General features: G+C 43.3%; 1 long non-coding RNA gene across 1 annotated transcript; it reads right to left on the bottom strand.

The window, feature by feature from the left end:
- Positions 1-2,442: 2,442 nt before the first annotated feature.
- LOC134551816 (uncharacterized) lies at positions 2,443-27,868 on the bottom strand. Its single transcript, XR_010080698.1, has 5 exons — positions 27,739-27,868; positions 27,524-27,619; positions 7,035-7,228; positions 6,748-6,910; positions 2,443-2,786 (listed from the first exon to the last, which is right to left on the bottom strand). It is a non-coding gene; the product is annotated as an uncharacterized LOC134551816 (long non-coding RNA).

Below are 27,868 nucleotides of genomic sequence, written 5' to 3'. Positions count from 1 at the left end.
TGAGCTGCTTACTTTTGATAATTTTGATGAGCTGAAATAATATCTCCTTTTTTGCAAGAAAGTATTTCTTCAGACTCTCTGAGATTTAGGAAAGTCATTAAATCTTTGTGGATTGAAGGTAGAAAAATAAATTGTATGTATTTTAGACTTTGAATGATCTTCCTATAGCAATTTTCGGGGAAAAAAACTAAGAAGAATTCTGCAATTTTAATCTCCTCAGTAGCTTCCCATTACTAAACAGGCAGAACACCACAGTACAAATGTGGATGTTACATGTCATCTTGATCTGCTGCTTTTTTCTTTCATTAAAGCTTTAATGCAGCAATTATGGCTACGTTGCCCTATAAAAAAAGGAAAAGGCAGTTTACTTTAAAAAGTGAAATTGCATAGCCTACTATTTAATTATACACAAATGTAAATGGCCTATTTTTCCATAACTGGTTATTACAGCACTGTTTTACTTTCTGAGTTTTCACAATCTCTAAAACCTACAACGCTTCCTGCTATATAATTGTTTTGCTACATTATTGTTTTCATCTTATTTTTTCTTTTAATGCGAGTGCAGCGGGATAAATCTTGGTTTTAAGCCAGCCAGTACTTCATCTACTTAAGCTTTTATAGATGAAGATTGCTGTAATTATCAGAATACCCGCTTATTTCTGAAGTATTATCTTGGCAACCTGCTGGCATTTACAACCAATTAACAAGCTTTGCCCATTAGTTGCATAAGAGGTATCACAGAGTAAAGCCATTGTGTGCTAATTTTCTATTTTAGATAATCAGTTTGGCCATCCAAAATGGAAAGGGGAAGAAAAGAAAGGTTTGACACCCAGTGGCAGACATGTAAAAATGACTACATGCCTCCCTGAGACAAAGGTATCCAGCGACTGCATGATTGCTTCACTGTCGTCACCACTGGGTTTTAAGTATTTATTCCCTTTGTCTCTTTTGGAAGAGAAAATAGAAAGTACGGCTTCAGCAAAGTAATCATGTCCTCTTTTTTATTTTTTAAACAGACTGGCTTCTCCCTCTGTCCTCTCGGGCTTGTAATTTCACCAAATTGTACAAGTGTTAAACACGATATAAAAAAGAAAAAAAGAAAGAAAGAAAGAAAGAAAGAAAGGAAAAAAAAAAAAAGTAAACACCAGAGGAGGAAGCCTGTTTGCCCGTGCAAATCTCAGCCTTCCTCCCCTAATCGCGGGGCCGAGCGGAGCCCTCATGCCAGAGGCAGCCCCTCGCTCGCGTCTCTGCACCGCACTCGGTTAAAGCCATGTGCGGGCTGCGGGTTTAACCAGGCGCTGCTATGAGCAAATGGGCTCCCGGCCGGCATCAGCCCCGGCTGCTGAGCTGCTGCCAGCCCCGGCCGCCTCCTCCCTGCCCTGGGGGATTCTTATCTGCATTAACCTTTGGTCCAGGCACCGTTTGCTTTCTCGGCTCCTGGTGCAAAGCAGGGAAGATGCACCGCCGTGCAGGTGCCCTGGGCAGGAAAGTGCTCCTGCCTGTGACTGTAGTCCTGTGACCCTGCATCGCCACAGCGCTCCCTGAAGCGCTCATCCCCACCAGCCCCATGTCCAGAGCTGCCCCATGAGCACCCCAACCCTGCTTGGCTGCCCCGCACAGCCTGTGACTGGGTCCTGAGGACACGCACTCCAAATCTAGCACAGAGGGAAGCGGGCACAGCCTGCAGCACCACTCTGTCCCCCCAGCGACCCCACTGACACCAGTCCGTGTCTCCACCTTCCCACCCCATCCCTGCTGCCCAACTAGCACCAGGCACGAGGCTCAGTCTTCCTTCATCTCCTGCCGACTCCAGGCCACGAGCTTGACCCTTCTGTACTTCTCCATCCCATTTTACATGCAGCAGCCAGGGCCGTGAGGGTCTCCTCCCTGCTGAGGCTTGTCCCATGCCACACAGCAAGGGGAGAAATGGGTCTCTGATCCTACCCAAAACGCCTCAAGGTAAATAACAATGATTAAATGATTATGCTGGAGGCAACAGGGCTTACCCATTTAATTGTATATAAAATTAGACATTAGACCTGGTATAGATGCCTGCGTTTTGTAATAAGGAGAGAAACTAATCAGTTTAAAGATGAGTGCAGTCCTTAAAGCATGGTTAGATCCCATTTACTCCATTGAACAGAACGGGTGGATGGTTCATGTTGTAAAATGGTTTTATAAAATGTAGTGAACTGTACAATGACGTGTTTTATTTGCCTCCTGTGGTTTAGATTCATATTTTGCTTTAGCATAAGTTAAACAAAATTAAGAGTATGATTATGCTAGGAGAATGCAGCCAGTAAAGACAGAAAATGTTGAACTCCTCAAATTCATAAAGAATTGTCAACTGTGCAATTAGTAAAGGCTGAACATATACACTGAAGTCTATTAAGTCATAAATGAATGAGAAAAATGTCATGCTTGGCAATTTAATGTGTTTATTTGTGTTAATTATTTTAAAATAATTGCTATTGGCTACAATCATTAGAAAATTTAAGATTTAAGTAAGGTACAGTATAAACCCTTCTATAAAGTGAATCTAATTGTATATCCAAACTATTTAAAAATTATTTAGGCTACTGAAAAGAAGTAAGAAGGGTCGATGAGCAGAGTGCTGGGGACAGCTTGGAGCTCCTTGAAGCCTGTTTCCTCTGATGCTGCCCCAGCTTGAGCACCTCCACTGCTGTCAGAGAGCACAGATCAGCCACCTCCAGCATCCCAAGGGTGCACACATGTCTCCTTTCTGGTCACCTCTGGACAATCTTCCCCCTTAGGTTTCCATTTCTCTAACATGAAAAAAAAGGAAACTTGTATTTCAGGGGAATTTCTGCCAAAGTCTCCAGTGAAAAAGCAGTTATTTCCCAATTCTAATTAAGTCATTCCCAGTCAAGAGTAGTGTACCCCAATAGCCTTACCCAAGATGATGACAGAGGCAACTGGAAAGTGAGTGAGCAGAGAAATTCCCCCCAAGGAAATGAAACTGTACCCCAATTACCACGATGTGTTCTAAGCCTGCTAGGAAGGAGACCTATTCCTCCAGGACTCCAATCTTCACCACTAATATTATTATTAAATATTTACATACCACCCTAAGTTTGCATGACACTTTACAGAGATAAAAGATGCTCTCTTTGCACTGAAGATCTTAGAGCCTACGTCAGACAGAGAAAGTAAAATTAGCAGAAAGAAGACATGATGAAGATTAAGAAAAAGATCTAATACTGGTGACCCAAAAGCATTTTTAGATTGTAACAGCCTGGGGGACTAGAGCTGACAAAAGCTCACCGCTCTGGGACTCTGCTTTTAAAAGCCATCTGACCACCTTTCAAACTCCTGATAGCCATATGGACCTATTTCCCTACAGCTTTGACCTAAAGAAAGAAAATAATGCCACCCTGTAACCACTGGAAATTTTTTTTTTAATCTGATTTGTCTAAGGAAAAAGGAAGTCAGGCTGCAAGAGTTCAGCAGTTCTGGGCTGCACAAGTGGGAGAAAGGCTGTGCACTACAGCACTGAGCTGAAAATAGAAGTAAGATTTGCTTGGTCCTTCAGCTTGAGTTTCATCTATTTTGATTAATTCTCTCACTTCATTTTCATTTCTGCCAGTGTAACTAGAGAGCCATGATGAACCAGCCTTCCCTGGGGTGTGGCTGCTCTGGCCTTTCTCTGGGGCTGAAGGGACAGGAGCAGGAAATCAAAGCAGCAAAGGTGGACAAGTGGAGATACTTAGCACAACTCTACCTGCCCAGGGCATGGGGTGGGCACCTACGTGGCAAAGTACAGGGAATACACCACTGCAGGAATGATGCTAAAAGCCCCTCTCAAGGAGGGTAGCATCCTTTCTATAAAGTCTGTAAAATAGTTTAAGATATTTTAATGAAGACATTGCTACCATGGGTAGCCAAGCCCAGCATTAAGCTGCAGTAGGACAATACCCCTCTCCTTCCACCACACATGGAGGGGACCTGGTAGCCCCAGCAGGAGCCAAGCCCACCCCACAGCTCTCTCTCTGCAGTGCTGCACCCAAAACTCCCTGGGATGGGAGACTTTGGAAGTAACAGCAACAAGGACAAGGCCACCAGGCTTGAGAACAAGTGGCAGTAAAAGGGGAGAGGTGCTGGAGCCTCCACCAGAGGAGTCCAGCTCAGGTGGCAAAAGCCCCTTCTGGGTCCCCACTGCCCATCTATTATTCACAAATTTGGTGATCAAGAAAAAGACTTTTTCTGCCTTTTAAATTTTTTAAATTTAGCATAATCAATGGCAGTGCAAGCTTTCCCCAGGTTTTCCCGGAAGATACAGATTTGTTGATGGACCTGAGGCATCATGCAGGGAGAAGCAGCAGCACACATCAAATCCCCTGAGACAACAACAGGCAGGACGTGCAGGGCAGGGGACGTGCAGTCTGAGGCTTCCAGGAGCACAGAGATGCAGGCACACACATGCACACGGACACACACACATTTATGCACATATATACACACACACACAGAGGTATAAATGCTTCCAGCAATTCAGTTAGATTAATTTGCTTTGGCTATTCCATTATTTTCCTGGCAGAGTACTTAGAGAATCAGGTTAAGCCTTTGCATTAGATACACAAACAATGCTCCTTTACCTCCACATGGGTGTTGTGAGACTTTAATTAATGTTTGTAAAGTGCTTTCAGATCCCCAGAAGAAAGGCACTATAGAAGTGTGTAGTCTGATTATTTCACAGCATACAAAAGTAGAGGTGAAAAGAAGTAGTCTCCTCCTTATACATAAAACTACTGATCTCAACTCCTGCATTAAAAAAACCCCAAGATGTTAAGGAAGAAAAGAAATCTGACCATGAACCTACTTCAGGCTTCCCCTTTGCCTTTTTCATCTGATTTCTGGTTGAGTGAAATAATAAGCTATTGTATTGCTGTAAACTCTTTGTAAGTAGATTTGACTAAGACAACAGAGTTCAGTGCCAGCAGCTACTCTGATCATTCTTTTAAATGGAAATTTACCGTCTGCTGCATCACATGGAAAAAATATAGAACTATTTTTCACAGCTTGTTCACTGAACAGATTATTGGAGGCAAGAAAAAATAAAAAGGCTTCATTTTCTACAGATCCCAAATCTTAGCGTAGAAAGTCTTGGCAATTTCCTTTTGAGTGGAGACAGATTTCACTTTCACATTGATTTAACAATGAGAAGTGCATCCAAAATGAGGGCCTGATTCTGAGCATTTAAATGGTTAGCCATAGCTGACTCCATAGCTTATCTATGGGTGCAAAACTGCTCACATCCACAAGCCTTTGTAGGATCTGGTCCTAATATAGAACAGGTTCTCAATGTCATAAAATCTTTTTTAACAGCATCTTGTGTTACATTTAATTTATTTCACATGGCCTCATAAAATAAGATAAAAGCCTGTAAGTCTAAAAGTCATATTAAAAGGATGAAAAAAAATCTTCCTACCATGTATTTGTGTTTATTAAGTATTATCTTCATGCAACTTACATACTTTTAACTCCAGAATTTCCAAATTGTTTCTAATCCTAATGGCAGTCATTGAGAGCTGACAGTGAATAAGATAAACATATTACAACACACTCATTTTTTTAAAAAGGAACTCCTTCTCAAGGCTCTCACCAGACAGGTCATCCCTTTCAGCTTAAGGCAGGAGCACAGGGCCTTACAAAGGTGCCTTTCCCCTCTTTTGGGTGGGGCACGGACAGAGGGTGTCCTCGCCTGGCCTGGTGCTGGGTGGTCTCATTTCCAAACCTAGCCCAGGAAGCTCCAGGACGATAGGCACAAGAAACACCGCCATGCACTAGGCATGGTTTAATCTGACAGTGACCTAAAGAGCACACAAGCATCTGTTCTTTAATTCGCAGAAAGGCTCCAGACAGAAAAACATCCTTGAGGCCAAGAGGCTTCACCCTTTTTCAATGGAGGTGATGGAGTGCCTCCCCTCCACCACTGAAAATGTGCTTTCTGCCTCAGCCCCAGGAGGGGAAGGAAGGCACTGGAGCCATGATCCCCAGGACATCGGCTCTGCTGGTCAGAGCAGGTGTTAATAATGTCAAAGATTGATCTCATAGGAGCTATTCACCTAAGAGTTGACCTTGTTGATCCTTGTGAGTCTTTTCCAACTCAGAACATTCCGTGATTTAGGGAGAGCTTACCCAAAGCCCAGGGGACACAGCCAGGACTTCCCAACAGGGCATGGTAGACTCTGGTATGGTGTAGGTTGGCTCTCACAAATTCCCCACAGAAAAGAGACTCATTTTTCAGTGGTTGAAGGACAATGGATCCTGGGGGATAGGTGGATTCAGGGATGTAAGTCAGGGGGTAAATCCTGGTCTACCTTAAGTCTCCCAAAGGTTGTGTGTGTGCATCTGGGTGGTTGGGTGCTTCTCCAAGGCTGGCAGTAGGGCAAACAAATGCCAGACAGGTCACCTTCCTACTCACAGAATGGGTCCTTTACTTGCGCAAGTGTATAGCAGAATTTATTATAAAAGTGCCTCCAGTATCTCAGAGCATATCAGTGACCTTACAGAGCTACTGGTATGAGCACTTGTTTGCCAACAAGAGAAAAGCTAAAAATTAAAAAATCCCGATACTATGGTATACAAGCTAAGGCAATGCTCCATTAAAAAAAAACAAACCACAAAACAAACACACACAAACAAACCACTTGCTCTTTTTTCCAGCTCACATTTCCTTAGTTTATCAAGGATAATCATCACCATAAGAAAATGACGAGGTCTTACCTGATGCTGCTGCTAGGGAAATGGTTTCACTACAGAAGGCCATCACAGATGTCAATGTTTTAGGAACCAGCAGCAGACCCACTGCCTCTCCCTCAGGAAGCACAAGCCAAAGGCAAACCCAGGGGCAATGTGGTACACAAACACTGAGCTTCCAACCTAAGCCCTGGAAAAGAAAAGTTACTTTTGATGAACTAAAAGAATTCCTGAGGACAACTTGCAGTAAAGATAAACTTTAACCATGATCTGACATGACAGTCAATAAATAACTTCAAGATAATCACACATACCTCTTTGGTAGGCAGTGGTCTAACCCAGGCGGAGATGCTTTTAGAACATGGCTGTTCTCACCAGCCCTTGATATTTTTCTTGTGATCCAGGCAACATCACATTGAAAAACCTACGCCACAGCTGTCAGGGCTTCTCTCCAGCAGATAATTAAATTCCATTGTGACAAGTGAGCTCAAGTTTAGTGACACCATCCCTGCCAACCAAACAAGAATGAGAGCCATCAGCTGCACAGACGTTGATCGCTTTGCTGAAGAAGAGGTGCCTGCAAGTACTTACCAGCATCCTCCCAGGGTAGGTGCTCAGCCCCCAGGAGGTACCTGACAATAGCATGAGTACGTCTCAACTGATGATGGTGTTGGGATCAATGTGCTTATGCAAGAAGGCCTGACAAAAGCGGAACAAGTCAACAAGTTTAAAGGACATTCAAGTTCTTTTCCAAACCAGAAAAAGACAGTGTTTATCTTGGGTGGTTGCATGGTAGGCTTACACTAAATGCAAAAGATTAAGCCATTGGTGGGTTTTTTTTCCCATGGACTGCCCTCTCAAGTTTCTCTTTTAGGTAAAGAGGGGTTGTTTCCCTCATTGTATGTACACCCCATATTTTTGCAGATATGTCCATTTTCCTTAGAATATAGCTTTTAAACTTAGCTTATCCATCAAAAATCAGACTGCACATTAGCTAGTACCTAACAACCACCTTTCCATTGCTATACTGCTTCATATGTTAATCTGTTATTTCTCAGCTAATTATTGAACTATCCAATTTTAAGTGCAGCTGGAGGAAAACTGCATTTTTTCCTCAGAAGAGAATAATACTGCTTCTCTGCTGGCATCCCAAAGAGACTCTCTCAATTAAGAATGGGTGGCCAGGTGTCACGTTTAAGAACTGCATGAGCCATATCTCTTCACTTACTTTGCTTGTGGCTCAAGTGTTTCAAGCCAGCATTCCTGCTGCAGTAGCTCCAGAGACGCTAGTGGGATGTCACAGTTACAGAGGCATACATCTGCCTCAAACGTGCTGTGCCAGCCAGAGAACAGCTCAGATCCCACACAGCCTCCAGGCTCTGCCCTGGTACACAGGAGGAGTTGTATCTGGCCTCCAGGGAGGCAGTCCAGGAGCCTACTGCTGAGCCAACAGCCAGAAAATGCAGCGCATTTGAGCAGGAAATTAAACCTGACTCTCCCATAGCCTCAACAAACAGCTCAGCCAGCCTGCTGCAGTCAGTCTCTCGGTAGTCTCTCCATCCCCTCTGAGAACTGAACACTAACACACACGTTCTGAATCAAAGCTGGCTGCCCCAGTCCGTGAGATGTCATCACTGGCAGCTGGAGGGGAAGGCCTGAGGCTTGACAGCACCTAAATGCTGGCCATAGAAACTTTAAAACATGGCTAAATCAGTTGGCCCCTTCCTAGATCGCATCCTAGCCTCCCAAAATCTGAGCTTATTCATCACCCTATGTGCTTTGCTAGCAGCATTGGCTTCTCTGCTTGTCAACACGTCGATTTCTGAATTCTCAGCGCAAAGGAAGCCTTTCATGGTTTGGCATCCTCTTATATGTTTATGCTTCTCAAGAAATATTCTCCAGCCAAGTCTTTAAGTTCTTACATTAGTCCCCAAGCCCAGACATCAATATGTTGCTGATCAGGTCTTTTCACATCATGCTGCTTTTATCTGGGATGCTGTTTCTGATGTATCCAGGGAAGCTGATGTTTTAAAGAATGTGATTTCTTTTTTTCCTTTTTGTTTAAAATAACACTTGAGCACAGCTATTTCTTTTGCTATAAGACTTCAGCAAGAAATTTGCCTTATAAATGCTATTATGCTGGGGAGATCCTGATTTGCATCTTTGTCCTTGGATAATGTAGATGCAGCACAGGGGTCCACAAACAGAGATTGATTGATTTTTTTCTCCCCCCTTTTATAGACTACAATAAAAAGTTTCTTTAAAGGGGAAGAAAAGAGGAGCACGTGCTTAATATTGAAGAATAGCCTGCTTGTGCTTGATACATTGGAGAAACAGTTCAAGAACACTTCATCCTCCTGCAACTATTTCCTGCACTTCTGCCAAGGTTAGGGAAACCTTGGGTTAGCTGCTGCCTGAATACCACGGGCTGGTATCAGTCTGAACAAGTTCAACTGACTGCTTAGATTTTCATCTTTATTCTGCCTCCCGTTGTCTTCCCACTTTGGCAAATAGAAATCACCTTCGACTTTGAGGGAGGCCTCAGCTGAAAGCACCCAACAAAGAGAATTCCTCAAGAGATGCTGGTTGGGGGGTCAAGGTCCTTTCATTGAGGCCCCTAACTCAGCTGTGCTGGTGATCAGCCATCTGTCATAAAAATAAAGACTGTAGATCAGCCTGATCTGCAAGCAGGTGGGCCAGAAAACACAACAGCATAGTCTCATAAATGACTGAAAAATTTGACCAAAAAAGCAAGAAAAATCCACCTCCCTCAAACTCCCCTTTTTTTCACACGAATCAAGAAAACAGAAGTGACAGAAAGAAAAAGAACCAGGCAAGTATGACAAACTTTATCTCATTTTTCATTTTGGCTTTAAACGAAGAACACTGCTTGCCAGAACGATCCTGGGATGCCGACTGGATTTGCACACAGCCCCTCTGACGTACAAGCCAGAAGAGGAGCAGCACCAGGAGAACAGAGCTCCGAACAGCTGCGGGACAAGCAGCCCAGCACGACTGCAAATGGAGGCTGCAGTGCTGCTCCCGCACTCACTGCGAGCCGCCCCTACACGGGAACCAGCCCTGCCGCTGTGCTTCTGCACTGCCCCGGGTCAGAGGGCTCACCACAATGGGATCGTTTACTGTGTCTTACAGGAACAGGCACATAGGTAAACCTGACCTGTTGGAAAATAAGTGAAAAATACAGCAAGTTTCCCCTCTAATGGATGTCTTTTTTGTAATAAGAACCGTGCTAACCACTGCTTTCTGTCACAGGACCATGGTCTGGGCCTAATTTTAACAGCTTCAGTCATTTAACGTAGGAAATGCAGAACGCAGGGATGGGGAAGAGCTCAAGCACTTCAGCAGATACAGGAGAGCAACACCTTCCTCTGTGAGCTCCCTTGGGGAAACTGCTGAAGGCACATTACCATGGCTACCTACTTAACAGACAAGCCTTTTTTTTCCAGTTATTTCGTGGCAGAAGAAGGGATCCCAGTGCCAGCTTTCTTTTTCTCCTTTCTTCCATGAGGGAATGCTAACAGTGGTTCCTGCTGGCCAGCCCACCTCCTCCTGTGGTGTCGGCATTCCCCAACCCCTTCAAAATCTCCTGTGGGCCTGGGGCTGTCCTGCCTCCGCTCTCTGGGAGCTGGCCTGCTGCAGACACCCGGGGGATGAGCTGCCAACACCCCTGCCATAATCCTAGAGGGCTGTCAGGGAAAGGCCCCTGCTGGGGGAAAGTTCAGAAGCAGGAAACAACATGAGAAGAACCAGAGATAATTGGGGAAGAGCACAGGTTTACTGGGGAGGAGGTTTCTGGAAGGACCAGGGTGCATTTCATGACTGCCAAGTCTATTTTATGATACCCTTTTATTTTCCTTTCTGAACAATTGTGGTTAGAATATCATTATTGGCAGTAATGCTACTACTGGATAATAAAGCCTCACAGACTGGTCTGGAGCCCATGCAAAGAAATACAAAGATTCCCATTATCTTTGTCTCGGCTTCACAAGGAATAGCCAACTTACATTATTAAAAACATCTACAGACTAATTTCTCTCCAGTTAAAATTTTTACTTCCTAAAAATGTTATGTCTAACCTCATCAGAAAGAAAAGAAGGAGAAGTAGAGGGTGAGCAGAGAAAGGAAAGGCATCATATCATAAACAGCTTGCAATGTTACAAAAATGAGAATAATCTTTTTCTAAAAAAGAAAAAAAAGCAACACTAACTTTTTCACATTTTAGCAAACTTTTCAATTAGGATTTCTTCCTGGCTATTTAAATATGCTTAAAGTAATGATTTGCTGTAATTTGTCTTTTTCCTTTGGAAACATACCGTGCTATTGTCAGCTTTAAAAAAGAAGCAATTTTCTGACTTTTGAGATTGAGTAGGTCACGGAAAAATTACTGCTGTGGGAGCCTATAATTAAATCGAAAATGCAGCTGCACCTATAAAAAAAAATAAAATTAAGTTTATTCTATTAATACTTGAATCTAGTATTGTATTTGACTCTTCAGACACAGGTCAGCTCAAACTTAACTGCAGAACTTCAGTAGCTGCACAGCCACTTGCAAAAGCAGACATGATACAGTACACACAGACGTATTGGCAAGTATTTGAATTAGAGTCGGTGTAGCATGATTGTCATTTTCACACATAGAGCCTTTCTCTCCTCTTTTCCTAGAAATGGCACTTTTTGCTCACATCTTTGGGTGCTGGTTTTGTGCTTGTTTTTTTGTTTTTTTTTAAGAAACTCAATTAAAATAAATCCAGGTAAAATCGCTAATGTTTAATGTAAATGTAACTAGAAGAAGTACAGAAGAGGGCTTTTGAAGAAAATTGTGTAGTGCATCTGAATTGAATAAAGATCTTTTCCCAGAATTTGACTAGTCATGAAATGAAGACAAGATTCTAGACAATACCATGTCACAAAACCAGGTTTTGTGTATTTGTAAATGAAATTTATCATAGATCCTGACTGAATGTTCACACGGTACCAGATACAGGTTTTGAATTAAGTATTAAGTGAAAATATTGAAAAAAATTTTGTGACACACAAGAGATTTTAAAACACCTAAAATATACAAAATTAACAAAAGCTCACCGAGAAAATAAGATACAGACATTGTCTAACAATTCATGAGACTTATTCTGATGTCTGATGATAAAAAATACTTCCACAGAAATCTTCAAAGAATTATATAAAATCAGAATAAGAACAAATCAGTCTAAAATAATGTTAATGATTTTATTTATTAATAGTAATAAAAATAGCTTTTTTAAAATAATTGCATTTAGGATGATCATCATTATTTTCTAGGGTAATAATAGGTGGGATTCTACAGCTCTTCCATATCGCATAATTTTATATATTACACAATCATTTGTAAAACTGCATTTTATTACACAATCATTTGTAAAACTGCATTTTCTTAGAACCTCCTCTATTCACTAAGTGTAAGGGGTTTTTTTCCTTTCAACCAACAGGAAGGAAATTATTATTCTTCTTTTCCATCAGTCATTCTCACATGTCCAGCTTTCCGTGCCATTATAAAGAACATACCTAAACCCATTCAGTTTACATAAATGTTTAGACTCTATTTGTTACATATAATAGGCTGAAACCTTTTCTTCATGTGCAAACTCCACAATTTTAACACACGTATGACACCCAATGCAGCTATCCACAACTACTGTGAGAATGAAAACAGCATATCAGAAAGGGTAAAAGGAAGAAAAAGATTTATAAGGAAACATTATACACAACACAGGAAATATCTCTTTTTCCCGTTTCAGAAATGACTTGTGAGCCACAGTGCTGTTGCAGAGAGAGCCCACAAAACCTATAGCATCGCATACACGCGTTCATTAAGTTCAGAAGTGATCCTCAGAACCAGCAGTTTAATTATTTGATTTCACATCTACAGATTGCTTTTTCCCGGCTGCCTGTTGGGTCAGTGGCATGATTTTTTTTCCCCCTCCACTTTGTGCCGTGGAGCTGGATTTCTATTTTCCAGCTGCATATATTCCGTGGAGGAAAAGAAAACTGATCCATGAAGTTCCTATTTGCATAAAGCCCAGAAACATCTGTCACAGGATTCTTGTTGGTGGATTGAAACATCAGGAGATAGTGCCACTGATCATCTGCCTTAATACTATTGAATTCTGTTTCTGTCAGCAGGAGCTCTGAGCGAGGGTGTTTGAGGAGGCAGAGAGAAGAGAGTTTGCTCAGGGAAAACATTCTTACTATTACTTGAAATGAGTGATCGGTTACGTGACGCCGTCTCACACAAACACTCAGGAATGAGCTCTGCCCCAGGATCAGTAATGCCCTGTTCCATCTGATACCAGTGTTTGTGCAAATACAGATCTTATAAAGGTATGTGACGATTTAATCAGCATCCTGCAGTTGTCTACAATACTCAGCAGCTTTTTTTGTTAAACCTCAGGCAATGAATGATCCGTGTAGCACGGCTAACAGTAGAAAGTGCTCGCTCTGCAGTGCTGGTTTGAGTTTTGGTTTTGGTTTTGGTTTTGGTTTAGGGAATCAAATAAAAAATCTCATGGAAAAATTATCTGTATCTCAGATCAGGAAAAATTTCATTCTGTTTCTGTGTGTATATGTAATGCATGATTACAATCATAAATATCAGGTGGAGCAGCCAATTCATTCATACAGAATACATAAATAGAACAGAATCTCAATGAAATATAATAGCAGCAATTTAAAAAAACAGAATCACTGTTAGGTCGAGTGTTATTTCTAAAAACACTAAAAGTACTTTTATTAATATACAAATTTCATATTTTTGCATTACATTCTGCTCTTTTTCATTATAGATTATTTTTAAAATTCACTAGCTCTGTTGACAAAATTGTACAGACAGATTTCAGGCTGGCCTCCTCTCTCACATCACTGAGAGTCAGAAATCAGCCTAACCTACGGTGTGCAGTGGAAACAAAGTGCTCCTCTCAGCTCCTCTTTTTGTGGAGTTTAACAGCCAGTCTGAGAGGAAAACAAAGTTTCTTCACATTTACTGTCTACTTACATCAGGAGTAGCATGAAGGTGGTCAACAAAGCACTATTCCCTGTTTTCTGTCAAAAAGCTCCAAGACACTCGGCTTCCTAAGATAGGTCAGCAGAGATTAATACCACATTCATAAAATCTCATTCATCATTGTCATTGCAAAGCAATGAGGCTTTAAATATTCCTTATTCATAGCTGATCTCTGTAACATGTATGTGTCCTGCTTTTTTTTCTCCCTCGCTTCTTTACACATTCACAGATACCTTGACTCAACTGCAAATGTCCGAGTGCAGGAAATACCTGCTTGGGAGCACAGCACTGTAGGGCCACAGGAAATCATGAAATAAACAATTGTAAAAATAATAATAAAATCCCAACAATTGCAGCAGAAGGGATCTTTGCTCCCATACACATATTTGTATAAAAGGTTTCTCTGGAAGTGGTGGTTCACCAGCAGGCAGTAATCAGCTAGGATACTTCTTTGTAATTTTTTTGTTTCATAAATAATACAGGAGTTTACTAACAGGAAGTTTGTGGAAAGCAACAGTAAACAGTCTAGCAATCCATCTGTTATTGCGGAATGCAAGAAAGCTGAATCAGATTCTGTGCAAGTGGACTATTTTTGCTGTTTGTGCTAGCAAAGATGTGCGGGAAATGGGCATTTAGAGTCATTGTTAATGTGAACTCTCCCGGACCTCCTTTCTCCCTCGCAGAAAGGGACGGCTGGGTGCAATTTCAGCAAGAAGCCTGAGGAATTATGTGGCTAGAGAGCAGCTTGTAATAAACCTGAGCAAAGCAGACTAGGCATTTGTATCAGACGTGAAATATTCAAGTGACAGTTACAAAGGGACTTTTGCTTCCTCGAAATCAATCGCAGAAAGAATGACTTCTAAATTAAAACACTTACAAACTCCTGTTAGCGCCTTCCTCAGCACCAAGATATTTATCAGGAAGAAATTGAAGGGTTGGAGGGAACCGGAGTAGGAGGAAAGGAAACAAGGAAAAATAAGGTAACGATGGAGGTTGTACTGACAGACTTTCCGTGCCAGCACAAGTAGAGAGTCAAGCAAGGGTGAAAAAAAAGCTAGTATCTTTCCTGAAGACAGACTGTTCTGCTGGCATTGGTCCACCCTTGATATGCTGCTTATGAATAGAAGGCTAGAAGGAGAGCGGGGGCAGGCGTGTAAATTAGTCACTACTACTACAAAAGCAAGCTTTCCTTGCCAGCGGCAACGCCGTGTCTCACCTCAAACATTCATTTGTAGAGCTGAAGTGTGTGTCCAAGACAAAGAGTTGTGCTGCGAAATAAATGAGAGTTAGAAGCCCAATATAGGATTATACCCTGTGCTTACTAGGAACCACTTAATTTTAACAAGCTAACAAATTCTGCTTGTTCACAACGCGTCTGAATATCACACATTGCACTCGGTTTAGAAGAGACAGTAAATACGCAGAAAACCTCTGTCCAAGACAAAACCTGCTAAAACGATGCACGAAGTTGACAAGAAACAAGAATGTCGAACTGCGGGGCACGGTATCAGCCGATGGCTGTGCGCCGAACAACGCCGGGGCAGCGGCGCACGGCCGCCCCGCGGGGAGGGCAGCTCCGCCGGGGCGCTCTCAAGTGTTCACGGAAAAGCGACGCGTTTGGCCGCCGGCCGGCCCCTCACGGCGCTGCCACACGCCGGGAGGAGCGCGGAGGCGATGGGCTCGCCGGGGCGGGGATCGCCGGTCCCGAGCAGGGGGAGCCGCGGCCGCTCGACCCCGGGCCCGAGCAGGCTCCGGCCGCCGGGCTCGGCCGCCATCTGCCGGCGCCGCGGGCCCGGCGCTGAGGGACGCGGGCCGCGCGCCTCCCGCGGCGCTCTGCCGCCCCCTGCCGCCCGCCGCGCGCACCGCGGGCCCGGCGCCCTGAGGGGCGGAGCGCGGCCCGGCCCGCCCGGGAAACCCGGGATTCCCCGGGGAAAACGGGAGCGAGCCCGGGGCCTGCCGCCCTCTGCGGGCCGCCGGCACTCCCCGGGCCACGCACAGGCGCTCCGGAGCGCGGCCCTCATGGACAAGCTGCCCCTTCTCCCCAGATTTAGCCCCGTTTGGACAAGGAACCTTAGGGCAGTCGGTGAGGGTTTCAAGGCTGCGATGTCTGCTCTAGAGTGCAGACTTCAGTAAAAATGGTTTTACACGACAGCACTGCAACCTTGCCATGGCAGCTAATACTGACAATTCCGTGATTCTTCCTCAAAGCGGTAAAAGACATTACCGAACAACTAGAGGTGCAGTCCTGGGCTTGAGCAGAGAGTCGGCCCATTGTGCTCCCTTCCGGCAGGACCTGCTCTGTGAACGTGCTTCTGTGAACTGCACTAGTTACAAATGCTGCATCCTCTACATCAGTTACTCCTGTACAACGGCCAGTAACGTACTCTTAAAAAAAAAAAAAAAAAAAGACTAAATTTTTGATCATTTTCACTCAAACTGGTAAAAAAGCCAGAAAATCCTTGTTTTTAAAAGTCAGCATCCGTCTGTTTTGTCAGTGACTGCACAGTGCCCATCCCTTCCTTGCACAAGCATCCCAGGCGTAAATTACGCAGCACCACCACTCTACTGCGGGTCTTCCATAGGGGCACACCAAGGCTTTGGACCACTGGTGCAGCAGTAGAACTGAACTTGTCAAAATGTGTGTCAAAAAGCTGCAGCATTGCTTCCTATGACTCCAGCTGCAGCCTAGCACTGGCAATATTGAGTATTTCCAGCTTCTTGATTTATTTGGGTTTTGGTCTGGTTTTTTGAGTGTGGTAGAACCTACTGCTCCTAACTGATTCCTCCCAGCATCCACCTCCAAGTGACAAAGCTCAGCTGTGTGACTTTTCTGCCTTGAAGATTGAGAAGGATACCTTTTATCTGACTATCCAAATTTCACCCACTTCTGTACAGTTCAAGAGATGTGCCAGCAAGCCAGTTCTACTCCCCCTCCAAAAAACTGCACGGTAAGAATTGGTGTGATTTTGTAACAATTATTTTTTTGTACTGCTTGTTTATCGCCACATCCTGATGGGATTGATTTCAATGCTCTTCAGTGTGGCAGCACAGCCTAGGTATTGAGGGAGGTAGTTATGATGGTCTGGGGCTCCACCTAGGCACACACAGCCTCTCTGCAGCAGCTCACTTGAGCATGGCGTGCACAGATGTGCGCAGTTTTTCTCTTTCTGTAGTCAGAATGAGACACAGCAGGCTTAGGAATCCACGTTCTCTGTCACCAAAAACTGCCGTGGTGAAGGGTCCTGGTGGTACTCTGGGTATCCACTGATCTGCAATGCTTCTGCAACCCTGGGTATGCAGTAAGGCCCATCCAGCAAGCGTTTGGTGTTACGGACATCTGTGCACCACAGGAGTTACAAATGTGAGCTAGCTGCAGGCTGGCAAAAGGGTGCCAACACTGCCAGTCTGGACAAAAAGCCTTCCTTCCATCCCTCACTCCATCCGTCTCCGATGCCACACACATCTTTTCTCCAGTCTGCCAACAGCAGGGTCTAGCATTGGGTGCAACTTGTGCCATTACTTATCTGGATCTCCTGGCAGAAGTGTTCCCTAATGGATCCAGCAGACTGAAAGAGATCCATCTCATCTCTTTCCCAATGCTCTAAGGAATAAAGTGGTATCTCCACAAGTATGCCAAACCTTCACCTCCAAAATGCTGGTCCCCTGGTTCACCCTGGCTGCAATGAGGTGCAATAAAACAAAGGCTGTAGTACTTCGTAGAACACTGGGATTCTCACCACTTTTGGTTAGCCTGCCTTAACAACGCTGTTGGATCGTTCCTTAGGCCTCTCCTCCAGGCTGGCAAAAATAAGGCTACTTCTTCTTCTCCTTTTACATGGCAATCCTCTTTCATACACCTTCGCTCAAGCTGCCATTCCCCTGAGAGTCTGCTCAGGTTTATTGCCCTGCTGTGAGCTCTTAGGATGCCTTCTCACACCTTCCATAGCAGTCAGTGCTCCTCCCAGCTGTAATCCCTGCAGTGCCTGAAAGCAGGGACTTTCCACAGGACCAGAAGCTGTGTTCAGGGCCTTTATGGAGCCCATGAGAGACAAGCATTTCTCCTTAAATGTTCAAAAGACACAAGTGAAGTAAATTGGATTTCCCTGATGCAAGATTAGTTTGTCATCATAGTTACAGAAATGGATGGTCAAACTCCTCCTTGCTCGAGTTCCTACATCTGATGGAGCTACCCTACAGGAGACAGCTTTTCCTAGAGAGTTGAAGTCTTTTTCTGACTCCAGTGACCTCACTTGGATGAATGAATCTGTATTTTACACCACCACTGTTACTGCTGTTTCTCTTGCTGTCTTGGTTTGAAAGACAGATATCTGCTAGGAAGGGGCAGGACCTCCCTAGAGATGGAGAATTCAAATCCCCTCCCTCCAAATTATTCCAATTAAAAGGAAAATTAAAGGAGCTTTCAGGCAGAGGTATGGGGGTAGGAATAACAGTTCTTTACTAGTATATATGACAAAACGACAAACAAACAACAACTACAGCATCAATAATAAACAGAACCAAGAACCTTGAGGGCTTTCTTTTACAAAAGCCCAGAGCAGTTTGATCTGGGTGCACCTGCAGGACTCCGAGAGGCCGAACTGGAAGGAAGGAAAAAAAAAGTCCCGGGCTGGTGGATGAGATGAGGTCTGCGCTGGCAGCTGGAACAGCAGGGGTGTCCCGGCAGGGCTGGGCAGTGCAGGGCTACAGAGTAGCAGGAGAGCCTCAAAGGTCCGAAGAAGCAGCGGCGGTGGTGGGAGAGGCTGGAGAAAACGAGTTCAGGATTCCCGGGTACACAGCAGATGACGATAGATTTTCCCAGGACGAGGCAGAGGCAGAGGGCAGCCTGACCGTCCTCCTCGGCGCTGAAAGCAAGAGTGCCTCCCCCTCCCCCAGATCTGTCTTTTTGCCTTTCCCCAAAGCTAATCGTCTCTCCCGTCTGAGGGACACTCCCAGGGACTCAAAAACAATAGGTGTAGCTTCGTGCTGCCATATCCCTCAAGCACTCTTTTTGTCCTGACTAAGTAGTCATTAAAGCTTCTTGGAAACTTATGGGAAAAAATTCTGTGAGAAGAGAAAAAAAAACCAAAACCAAATCTAACCCCCAACACTTGCATTTGGTAGCGAACTCATGTTGAAAACCACCAGCCTGTCAAGTAAAAGTCTTATAGATGGGGACCTTAGAAATTGATCCTAGGCTGGAACCTTTGTCCACATTTATTGAGTAGTGGTGGTAATTTTCTTGTGTCTTGGTTTGGAAAGACAGGTGTCTGCTAAGGGAGGCAGAAGTTTCCCTTGAAGATGTAAACACCCTCTCTCCAAATTGTTATAATTTTGAAATCAAGGGGCTCTCAGGCAAATATATGGGAATAAGAATAAAAGTTCTTTACTAGGAAAATTAAAATAAAAATGTAGTAGTACAAAAAAAGCAATAAACAAAAAGAAAACACTGACAGAGTCAGAATACAACCTGTCAGTGTGTTGGTAGCAGTCCAGTCAAGTCCTTCTGGAGTGACAGATGTGGTTCTATTGAACCAATGATCCTGAAGAAGGGTGTCATTTTCCTCTGAAGGTCCAGTGGTGGTGAGATGGGTCCAGTCTTCCTCTGGGAATCCATTGGAAACAGGCTGCCTTGGTGTTCCAAAGCTTTTATCCAGGTAGGAATGCTGGGGTCCTCCCCTTGGGTGGAGCATCTCACAATGGGATGATGCAATGTTATCAGTCATGCAGTGAGCCTTGATGGCCCATGAGCAGCAGATATTCCCTGGAGGGAGGACAGGTTGTGGAAGAGATAAAGAACACCACCCCACCTGGTTTTAACAGCTGGCCCATTAACAGGAGACCTCGGCCCCCTCACCCCTAGAGTTATGAGGAATGGAAGAGATAAAGAAACACTTGCCCAACTGGTTTTAACAGATGCTAATAGAATACATACTTGTGGTCACATCTTGCATTGTAACCCAAGACAATTTCCTCTTTACCAGGGGAAATCCCTGTCTCTACCTTGCCTCTTCATTACAGTTTTGTGCCCAGTTCAGTTACCTAGTCCTTACTATTTTCTCTTCTCCTGTTCATGGTAACCAAGCGCACTTTATAGATGGAACAGTATTTCATATGTCTTTGAAGCTAGTGAAGATAATTTAAAACAGATTTTAAATCACTGGCATTTCTTAAGACATCCAAGACAAACAATCCCAGATAAGGGAACTGGGATGGACAAACTACTGACATATTTTCTTCGAAAACGGGAATGCATTGCTTCCAATTTGATCACTCACAGAAAGTGCTGCTGGGGATATATCAGAAATACATACTTACATTTTCTTTACTCTCAAATAATGGCAAATACAATTAACACTAGAGGTGATGAGCACTGATGCATATTTTCTCCTGCTGGTGGTATAGCTCTGAAGTAGGAAAAATTACATTGAAAATACAAGGCATCTAAATAAGGGATGTATTCTTAAAACTCAGTGCTTAAAATAAGACATTGTATTTTATTAGGAGCAAAAAATCGTTCCTACAGAACCAGCTTAGGTCATCAGTGTAGTGTCCCTCTGTGTGGTGTGGAGTGAACACAGGACCAGAGTTAAGGACCTGCCATGGGCGTGCCCAAAATGTGCAGAACTACCTACAATCTACATGAAAATTGTGTGTCCTCAAATAAGGACAAAATTACCTGAAAGACTGAAACACAGTAACAATAATTTAAAAATTTCATCTAAGAAATATTTGTAACTAATATTGCTTTAAAAGAGTGACATTTCTAATACAGTACTTCCACACAGAGCCTCAGAGTTAGAAAAAACAATGCCAGATCTTTACAACTCAGAGTTCTACTAAAGGCCATCATGAGGTCAGTTTTTGTGATGTTCTTGCTGGAGAATTTTTCCAGCCCTAGCACTTCAGACATGTTTTTCTGTCTTTGGATACTTCTCCTTCACAGCCTCTCTCATTACATGCAATAATACATCCTCTGTTTCAACTTGAGGCTATTGTGTAATGTTCCACAAATCACATCTTGGAACTAGAGCGCTCAGCTTTCTTCTTATGCCTTCCCCCCGGCCTTTCTATTGGGAGAATATCTCCCTCTGTCTGCAGTTGCAGTCATGTTCACCAATAGTGCTGGTACTTCTTGAAACAATTCTAATTTCCATCTGCATCACGTCTTCTCTGTCTACATAATAGCAGCAATACCTGCTGCCCCTCTTTGTATGATCCTCTTCTCCCAAACCTCTGGGAAGCACCAGGTACCAGCTGCTCCTGCAGGCGGCTGTGTGTGTCGCTGTAAAACGTGTCCTTAAAAGCACCTGTGCCCATCACGGAAGAACAGCAAACATTCTTGCGCTTGAGAAACAATTTGTGAGTTTTCCCGACCCTGTTCCAGCCTGGAACACGAGCGGCTCTGCCAAGATCCCTGCCAGGCGCGACCTGCGAACCGCGGCTGGGCCGGGCCCGGGGCGCTGCCGCTGCGCAGCCGCCTCCCGGCGCTCCCGGCACAGCCGCTCCCATCCCAGCGTGGGATCGGCACGCGGGAAAACATCTCGCACGGAAGGAGCGAGTGACCGCTGGAGGAGCAGGGGGAGTTCTTTGGCTAAAATGAGCACTTCGGAACACTCAGGAGAAGAAATGAACGGGTGGAAAGCAGTGGACAAGCGGGTGTGCGCTGCAGTTACAAATATGAGGAAGGACGTGCCTGATAAGGAATCAAAGCTCTGCTGAGGCTTCCCCAGTGTGTCTTCAGCAGAATGTGGCATGTTAGCCTGTGAAACAGAGCATGAGTGAGGCCAAAATGACCCGCATCTCACCTACATATTATGGGATGTCCACCAAAATATGGACTTTACAAGATGCTGTTCTTCATCTTCATCCCACACAATCCTTGAAAACGCCTGAATTTTCAAGGGACTGATAGAAAATTTTCTCTTAAGAGAACTGCAAGTTTTACACAAATCATATTCATTACTTGCAATCCAAACCCTTCCTTTTTTGTATATATGTGGAATCTAGGTATGTATTTTCTCATTGCTTCAGCCTAAAAAAATGCACTGAACAAATGCTCCAACATTAAAGCTTTATTCATTCCAGGACTTGGCAATACTATATAAACCTCAAGTCAATAGCTGTAAGTGAACTGCACATTTTTCTCACAGTACATTTAATTAAGCTCCCAAAGGTTTTAATTCTAAAAGACTTTTAAAAAATTTCATATTCTCCTATTTCTTTCTTAATATGGACAGGAAGAGTTCTTTGTATGGTCTGATGGGAATATCTACAAGAAAGCATTAGAAACTGCATCTCTAAGCACCTTTCTTTCCCAGCTCAGTTACCAAATTTATTTCCTTCATTGGTGCTCAACCAGCTGCAAGGTCTGAGAAGTGTGTAATGCATTTTCAGCACAAAAAGTGCCATCTGTGTGGATTTAAAAGTTGTGTGTGTATAAAAATAATACAGTTCATTGATAATTTGAGGCAACCTAGAAAGGAAACTAGACAAGGAAGAATTCAGCAGCTCATCCAGCCTTTTCAATGATCCCACTAAATAACTGTTCCCAAGTCTCAGTCACACTAGCAGGGACAGAGGAAACAAGTCTCCATGGCATGGATTGGTACCCACCCCAACTCTGCTTAGTCCCATCACTGGGCAGAAAATCAGACAACAGTTACAGAGATTTTTTATGCACAGCACATTTTCCTTCCCCAGGGAGCTCATCAGCAGAGGGTACTAAAGCTGCCTCTGCTCCTTCTTTACCTCTCCAGGACCCAGGCTGCAGACAGGCCAAGCAAGAGAACCCCTCCATGGGTTGTGACACAAGCACAAATTGCCTTAATGGGAAACTGTTCTGGCCAGGAGATTTCAAAACAATCACAGACATCCACTCCTTTCTTGAGGTTGTATTTTCCCAAGGTCATCATGATTAGTGTTTTGTCTATTAGACTGAAATTTCTTGAGAAAGTATGTAACTTTCAAAGGGCCAAGTTAGCTGTTATTGTTACAGTAACATACAGTGTCATTTTGTAAATAATGATAAATTATTTTGGAATAATTTTTGTGTCAGTGAAAGGCAGCCAGAATTCATGGAATTTGGCTCCTCTGGAAAAGTAGCAAACATTTATTTTATGTTCCACTCTCTTGGCGGGGGGAGGGGGAAGCTCATTTTGAAAAGGTCAAAATTTACAGGAGGAAAAGGAAGGCTTAAATCCCTAAAATGCAGCAGGTTTAACTCTGTCCCTTTTAATCATCTGGAGTGTATGAGCTTGATCTTGGCTGACACAAAATTAAGGAAAACTGAAACCAGATGGTGTAGCCAAAGTTTTCTCTACTGATCTTTTAAAGCAGCACTGACACACATGAAGAGAGGTAAAACACAATTATGTGAGGAGAGCACCAACAAACTGCGACCTGTAGGTGAGAAGTTTCAAAGAACTGAGGTCCTTGGCAGCTGCATGGTAACAGTGACTGGCAAACACAACATACTCTGAAAGTAAATTCCGTTCTCCATTAAATTATCTTTGGGTTTTTCGTTCCCATCTCTTCCCCTTTCCACCAGCAGGGGTCTCACAGACATTAGGGCACAGTAAGAACTCGTATGTTAGGCTGGCGTTTTTTTTCTAGTCAGAGTTAATGAGAAGTCTTCCATTGCAAGGCATCATAAAGGTATTCCAGAGATATTCCTCTATCAATAGCAAGCTGGCCATGTTTAATGGAGGCTGGGAAAGTACACTGTCAAGTTAAATTTGTACCCACATTAAAAAAAAAAAAAAAAAAAAAAAAAAAAAAAAAAAAAGTTTAGCAACCCATAAAACTAGTAAGAATGTTTACATAATTTAAAAACATTCCAGTCAGGACTGCAGCAATTAAACAAATCAGCCTGTTCCAGAGTGTCTGAAGCCCAAGCACTGAAACACTATGTGCTCAGGAGTATAATTTGCCTTTCCACACTTCTTTGAAAGGAGGTGCTCTTTATTATCAACAAAAATTCCAGTAAAAATAATTGAGGACAAAGCAATCTCCTGAGTGAGTACTATAGACAGGGGATTACACATTTGCAGTGCAAGATCCTAAGGAGGAGTGGTGCTGGTTGTCACGTCAGCTGAGGACTTCAGTTATTATTTATAAATCCGCAGTTGCTCTTCTAAGGGCATTTTAGCCCTTTAGGATATGGATCTGGTGAAGAGCCATGGCTCCAGTGAAGTCAATAGCAAAAATCCTTCAGTGCACATGAAGCAACCCTGCTTCTTTCATTTCAAAAACTGCCAGTACTCATACAGAAAGACTTATTAAATTGCTTGCATAGTACAGCCAAACTATGTTCTAATAGGTGATAAATTCCTCTCCTTTTTTGGCAAAATCCCTTTACGGGAGCTTAGCAACTCAGGACTGCCTTGAGTTCCTTTTCGGCATGACACTTCTAAGTATTCCTAGCTGCAGGGCACCAAATCCCTCAGCACAGGGCTGATGGTGAGGCATACTTTGAAAAGTGTTTCTCATGCAGTGTCCTTTTCTTTCTAAAGAAGGAAGCAGGAAGGTTTGCTTCCTAATGGTCATCCCACTGGAGCCTGAAAGTCAGCCCAGATACTTTTTAGGAGCTATTTTACAGGGAAAATATAATATCAGTTCTTTTAATGATACACTGTAAGAGATGAATACACCTCAGCTTCTCTTAATGTTATTATTAGATTTATGAAATAGGGCCTATAAAAGCTATAGTCAGCAACCAAGACTAAGATACATCAGAAGGTCATGAAATAGAACAACAGGGTGCCATCTTTAGAGGGGCTTTCACCTATCATAAATATAACCAGCACAGCAGAAATTTTCTTTATCACCTTTCCCAACACAGTGGCATCCAGAAGGAATGGAGAGAACTGTGCTGGGTCCATTTGTGTTACAAACTCACATCAATGCAGTTACCAGAGTTAATGATTTACTTTCTGGCTCTTCACAAGTAACTTCTTCAGAGGACAGGGTTCCCATCCAGTTGAAGCTCCTTGTGTTTCTGTCCCTGTATGTCCTATAAAACTGCCCCTCCTGTTCCACTGCACCACATAAGGGAGAACATCAGGAACAATGTGAAGGTGCCCTGTAGTAATTTACAGTTATAAGAGTCAGTGTTTATAAAATAATAAGTATCATACATTGGTCTGATTAATGCAGTCCTTTCATATTGATTTGTTTTCCTAAATGCCTGTGTGGGACATGCACAGGGCCAAAGTGCTTCCTGCTGATCCCTTGTGGCTACTTAAGAGTAGCTCCAGTGGACACAGCACTTGGAAAGTGGAACTGGAGATGTATGTGCAGACCACAGGAGTTCTGCAGAGGCTGCAAACGCCATGAAATGTCCACACAAAACATTCTCCGTGTGGGAATTTCAGTTCAAATCTGAAACCGGAAACTCTGCAGGGGGAACTCCATCCTGGTTGTCCATGAATTCTCCCAAGAATTAAATTCCTTCCTTGTCAGAAACATCTTTAATGTCCTTAAAAGAAAAGTGGAGAAGAATGATATTTCCACCACTCCAGAGAGATAACCCGTGACAGCAGTTCCAATGGCTGTTGCAGTCACAAATCTCAGGGCTGTGACTGGGCATACAAGCAAAAGGAACCAGCAGTCAAACTAAAGAGGACCAAAAAAGGAGCCTTTCCAAGTGACTCGCTATAAAGGATAAAAAAGGAACTTGCATAGATAGCTAAGCTGTTCAGAGCACTAATGATCTTCTCTGTGTGCATCCCTGCTTTGGAAATGCAAGCCAGCATCACAGCATGTGGGCAGAGGACTGGACAGCTTTCTCATGACATATCCCTGGCAATCCGTCCACATCTCAGCAGTTTCCTTGGTCATTATCCCACTGAAACAAGGCACGACAGGGAACATTGAACCATGTTGCAGATAACAAGATCCAAACTATATGCAAACTGCCCTTGTGACATAGAAATTCTGGGATCCAAGGCCACCAACAAAACAGGGGAAAGAGACTCCTTGTTTGGTGACCAGATCTTGCCTGGGTTTCGGTATGGAGGACACAAATCGGATTAAACATGTTCCTGTGCTGTTTAGGACAAGAGTTGCAGAACCTTGCTAGAAATGTGCTCAATGTCCACATAAGAACCTTCATCGTGGATATATTTAACACTAGATTACCATTAGAGGAATTTTTCCCTATGCAATTGTCCTCCTTAGTGGAGGTACAGCCAAATACAGTGAGTCCACAGGTCTTTAGCACTCCATACAGATGTTCTCAGATCTTCCTGCACATCTGGTGAGCGTAACAACCTCTATCTTTCTGACCTGCGATCTCCAGTCATACAGTCCACAGCCTTGCAGGCATTAATAAAGGCAAAGCAGCTGGTACAATTCCACACTTGAGTTGAGCTTGAGTCCCCACCTGAGTTTGTTCCATCTGCTGCAAAGATGCATTTGTTTCTGGGTAGCTCAAGTACACACCGCACCCGTACATCTTGTGCAGTGTGAATGAAATCAAACAGACCTCCACAAGAGCTCATATTAGCTTTGTCTCAGCTACTCTACTCAAATAATAATCCATTTAAAAAGCAGAGTTTTCATTTTAACATGTAACATAAATAAAATATCAGCTAATGCTACTAAAAGACAAAAATGTGATTTCTGTAACTTCAAAAATCTCAAGCACATAGAAGTCATTAAATTCATGTCTGAAATCATCAGTTCTCACAAACCCCACATTTTTAAAAGCTACAAAAAGCATAAAGTTCATCAGAACAGTAGTGGTATTTGCACACTATTTCATCAAAACTCCACACTACGTATTTTCTTTGATGTATGAAAAAACACCAGCAAACTCTTTCTCAAGAGGCAGCAATCAGCACTTTCTGGAAAATAATTGGTCAGACAATATCACATCCCTAAAAGTAACTTGTTAAATCCACTGATCAGAACTGAAGTTGTAAGTCAACAGCCGTGGTTATATGTCTGAATGGTGTGTTTAAGCTGCATGAAGCTACAAGTCCTGCACTTGATCCCCTATGTTTGTTTTCTGTGAGAAACATAATAGAGACCACACTGTCACTTCAGAGGTATATTGTTTGGTTTGAAATTATTGAACTACTTCAATTTTGTTTCAGTTCAAAGTTGTTCTGGAATTTGCATCAGCTTTCCTTTTTGACCCCCAAAAGAGCAAGATATTTTCTCTTTATACCTAGCTGCCAAGATCCAAATCTGTGATTTCTGTGTTTCCCTGGTAACAGCTGGTGATGTCATAAATTTACTAAATGGTAGAGGGAGATGCTATGCTCTGTGCAGCCATGAAAGTCTGGAAGAGAACAGCACACTGGCTCCCTGCCCAGCTGCCAGCAGCATTCACCTTCTCTGCCTCTCCAGCTTTGTATATGGATCAATTCAGAGTTCTCCAGAAGCTTGATTCCTCTTGGCAATGGGAATGGAAGTCAGAGAAATTATGTCTCAGTCTTGAATGCTTTGTGAGCTCAGCTTGATGAGAATTGTTCTCTAAGGAGGGTTTGTATCTGAAATAATACTCTGAGTTTGTGTTTGTCACCAAGGTAGCTGTCAACCTGCTCAGAGCTGGCAGTGAGCTCTTCTGCCACAGTGCCCCGCTGTGAGCAGCCACCCCTGAGCTCCTCTGAAGGGCCATACCTGTAGCAGAGGCTGGCAACAGGCTCCTGATCAGTCTGGGTCACTCTGCCACTGCTGTGTCAGGACGCAGTTGGGAAATGGAGGAACAAAGAGAGCAGGTATAGCATTCTCGTGTCTTACCTGCAGAATGACTTCCAGAAAATGTGCTTATTTCCAGCAGAATCCATAACACATACACTTCACTAGAACTTCCATGCTATTTCACAAAGGAGTCACCTGCAAGCATTATAGCATATGCATGAGAGAAAAAATCATTAAATACTAGGAGGTAAAAGCACCAATCACAGAATGAGATGCATAAAAAATTCTGTTGTTTTTGTGCTGCAGTCACTTACCTCCTAGTATGTAGAGGCAATGAAACTGGCATTCCAGTCCTAAGATACAGCTTACAACAACACTGAAAAGAAATGGGACTGCATGTTATTCTTACAGACTAAGCAAAGCTCTGTGGATCCTTATTCAGGG

The sequence above is a fragment of the Prinia subflava genome, chromosome 6, assembly GCF_021018805.1.
Source record: "Prinia subflava isolate CZ2003 ecotype Zambia chromosome 6, Cam_Psub_1.2, whole genome shotgun sequence".
In the NCBI taxonomy this organism is placed as follows: Eukaryota; Metazoa; Chordata; class Aves; order Passeriformes; family Cisticolidae; genus Prinia; species Prinia subflava.
Note: the sequence above shows the minus strand (reverse complement) of the source record. Positions and strands in the feature narration are given on the sequence as shown.